The sequence below is a fragment of the Coenobita brevimanus genome, chromosome 97 (assembly GCF_032717465.1).
Source record: "Coenobita brevimanus isolate Jiangsu-jjx chromosome 97, ASM3271746v2, whole genome shotgun sequence".
NCBI lineage: Eukaryota > Metazoa > Arthropoda > Malacostraca > Decapoda > Coenobitidae > Coenobita > Coenobita brevimanus.
This window is the reverse complement of record NC_137050.1, coordinates 20,379,414-20,383,203: the sequence shown is the minus strand read 5'-3', so window position 1 is coordinate 20,383,203 and position 3,790 is coordinate 20,379,414. Positions and strand designations below refer to the sequence as shown.

The 3,790-nt window shown below is 39.9% G+C and overlaps 1 pseudogene; it reads left to right on the top strand.

The window, feature by feature from the left end:
• Positions 1-1,892: 1,892 nt before the first annotated feature.
• On the top strand, positions 1,893-2,010 carry LOC145413885 (5S ribosomal RNA; annotated as a pseudogene).
• The last annotated feature ends 1,780 nt before the right edge of the window (positions 2,011-3,790 follow it).

The window sequence follows — 3,790 nt, the reverse complement described above, 5'->3', positions numbered from 1 at the left end:
ACACACACACACACACACACACACACACACACACACACACACACAACACTTTCAATCTTGGAAGAAATTTTGAAAGCAACCTTCACTGTACTCTAACCACTAATCCTACAACACCCCACTCATTTTCCCAGGGTAAACTCTCCTGCCCCAAGGCACATCGTCTATCACATTTCCACCTCATCTCACACATTCCTTTGCTCACCACGTCCATTTACTTCTACTCCTTTCATGGTTTTACGTTAAGCGGTGGATGAAAGCAATTGTTAAGCGTCTCATGGTAGGAACGACTTCAGTGCTTTACTCCAACAACGTCCGAAGATATAATTCAAGAGAGTGAGTCATGGGCGTCTGAAAAATAAATACTGTCACCTTTAACTTTCTTAAGATTGGAAAAACTCCAGCATTATGCTTCAAGTAACACTAACGATTATATTCATTTAAATCACACAAGCCTGACTCAACCACTTCGCCACGATATCGTCTTTCTACTGTATATCTTATTCCTTGTACCTTCAGAGGATACTGCTTCAGCTTAAGGGGGATTTTTTCCAACTGGAGGAGTCAGATGCAGCCTTCATTATCATCCTCCATTACGAGAAGTCTTCCCAGGTTGACTACAATCGTCTGGAAGCAGGAATAATAGTAGCAGTAGTTGTAATCATGGCCGCGACCCCAGGCACATCTGAACCTGATCCCATTGGACTGTAGGGGAAGGTTGTTCTGCTGCGGTCCATCATCCTCCATTCGGGATATGGGCAGGAAGCGAAGAAACTGTAGCACAACTGTTATATTTTTGCCGCTATGAGGTGTCTCTCTCAAGCACCAAAATAGAAAGAAGAAAGTAAAAAAATATATATGCATCTGGCTCCTATGACTCACTCTAGGGTGATAATTCTAGTCTGCAGTTAGCTGGAACAGAGTACTATATTTATTTCCACCACGAGAGTTAACAATGTCAGTATCAACACTCAGGCTTCTATGAGTCACTCTTAAAAACATAAAATCTTTTGAGTTTTGCTGAAATACAGTACTGAGAGTGTCAAATCACTTCCTTGGCACGACAGTAAATGGAATATATGCAGCAGTCGTTAAAAAAAAAAAAAAAAATCCCTGAGAATAGACGAGATACGTAACCTCATTAAACCCCTTCAGTACGATTACGTCACTTTCATTCCAGTCTTGCCACTACCAGGAGATTATTCAGTAAAGGAAAGCAACCGAGTAGGGAAGGCTTTAATGAAGGTTATATTCAACGCCTACGGTTCCATGTGTCTCATAAACTGAATAAAATCGTTTGAATACAGTGTGAATAAAATCAAAAGTCCTCGTGGTGAAGGGGTTAGCAGGAGAATGTCACGTTAGCTGAGAGAGAGAGAGAGAGAGAGAGAGAGAGAGAGAGAGAGAGAGAGAGAGAGAGAGAGAGAGAGAGAATGTTGAAGAAAACTGACAACACTGTACCGGTACCTGAATTTGGCATCACATCACTGCAAGCTCACAAAACAGGCCAAAGTCATGCAAGCCATCAGTTAAGGAGGAAAATCAGTTGTTTGATGCCAAGGAAGCCTCTTTGCATCTCAACTGTGCACCGAATATCTGATCAAGGCACGAGAACAAAAGAATTAAACCCACACACACACACACACACACACACACACACACACACACACACACACACACACACAAATGAATCCGTATCAACCCTTCTCAATACTAGGAAACTCTGCTTAATTTGTTCTTGCCACCACGAGGCGATTTGACTGAGCTTAGGGGAGACTATGAATAGTGAAGAGGTAAATGAAGGCTATATCTTATTCCTTCAAGACCAAAATTTTTCTCCTGAAGTTAAATAAAAAACGTCTGAAGAAACCAAGAAAAAACTGAAGTAGTAAAGTATTTAAGGTAAAATTAGTTGAGTACACCGCTTCCCATCCGATCAGCGAAGTTAAGCAACGTTGGGTCTGGTTAGTACTTGGATGGGTGACCGCCTGGGAACACCAGATGCTGTTGGCATCCCTACGTGTCAAGTGGGGTTGGTGGAGGATTAGTGCCCCTCCCTGTAAAACAATTGACTCTAAGACCTTGACCACCCCGTTTGGACACATGGCGTCTGGCTAAAAAAAAAAAAAAAAATTCTGAGAGAAATACTGCTTTAATTATTATCCCCTTCAATTCGATGGTATTTATTTCACTTTGTTTTACAGCTTACTCTGCAAGAGATGTCTGGTACTGCAGGGTCTTCAGGATACTCTATCATGCTATGGTGACTTTAATTCTCCTTCTATTATTATTATTATTATTATTATGTATTATTATTATTATTATTATAGTTTCTACAGCTCAGGAAGGATCCCTAGTAGTGGATGGGTTAGATAAAGTCTCCCATTAACTTCTGTAATGATGACTCTGGTATTTATCCTTGCCACTCAAAAGCTATATTATTTTGACATACATACATACATACATAATATACTAAAGGAATTTCAAGAGCGGAAGGAGGCAATATCAAACCGAAGGAGGTGACCTTGCTAAAATTAAATGAAGAAATCCGGCAAGGCAAATATCAGCCCTGGCCGAGTCAGGACATGTTTTTTACAATGATGCTGGCATAATAAAAATGAAGTAGAAAAGGGAGCTGCAGGGATTTCCAGCTTCTCGTTACCTCCGCACCGAAGTTGGAGAAGGTTATGTTTTTACCCCTGTTTGTTTGTTTGTCCACAAGTTATCTAAAAAAGTTAATGAAAGATTTTAAATGAAATTTTGCTGATATGTGGATCATAGGCCAAGGAAGAGTTGATTGTATTTTGTTCGTGATTTGAGTTCGAATCCCGCTTTAGAACTGTTTTTGAGTGTTTGTCCACATGGTATCTTTAAAAGTTATTGATGGATTTGAATGAAATTCTGTGGATGTGTCATGGACGAAGCAAGATTTGACTAAATTTTGATGGCGATCTGAGTTGTGTGTTACAGATAATTTTTGCTTTTAGATGTGTAGCGAGCGGCAGTCCCAGTATATACTTCCCTTATTTCCCCTGGATTTCGAACTAATAAAGCGAGTTTCCAATTCATTTAAGTGTTACTTTTTAGCTTAGTGTAATCTCATTAGCTTCTGACATGGCTTCTAGACGATGTTAAAAAAACTGCTGACAAGAACAGTACAGTACATGAAAGTTACAACGCGTCTCTGTTTGCGATGCAAGGGCGTAGCTACTGTGCCTGACTCCGTTTTTAAGTACATATTTATGTACCTATACGTGTCTGTTAACTATGTTAACAAAATATCTTAAAATAGACTCCCACGATTTATATCAAAATAGGTACATACATAACGTGTGGTTTTGGGAAGCAATGTTTCTATTTTGGTGTGGATCGTTCAAAGATCAAGGTCAAGGGGCATGGTTAAATTATGGGCGTAGCGTAGAAGTTCTCTCTGAGCAATTTTGGTCGAGTTTCTTTTTGCCCTCATTTATAACCTTCATAACCTTCACTATAAAGCAAGGTTTTCCATACAGTATATTGTACAGTCGTACAGCGGCAGCGAGCATAAAAGACAAAGAATGTCATCGTACGAAAGGAATTCACACAGACTGTCTCTTCTCTCTTCATAACACGAATAACAGTATGGCTGTTGTAGGAACAATATTCAAAAAATCTTCGAACTAAAGGGGGCAAAGGTCGAGACCAACACAATACAGACTTATTTAAAGACAGGCACCGTCGATAGTCCAGAGGCAGGTATATTTCGTGTAAGAATCAGCCCAGCCAATCACATGGAAGTCCCAATCAGAAGGAA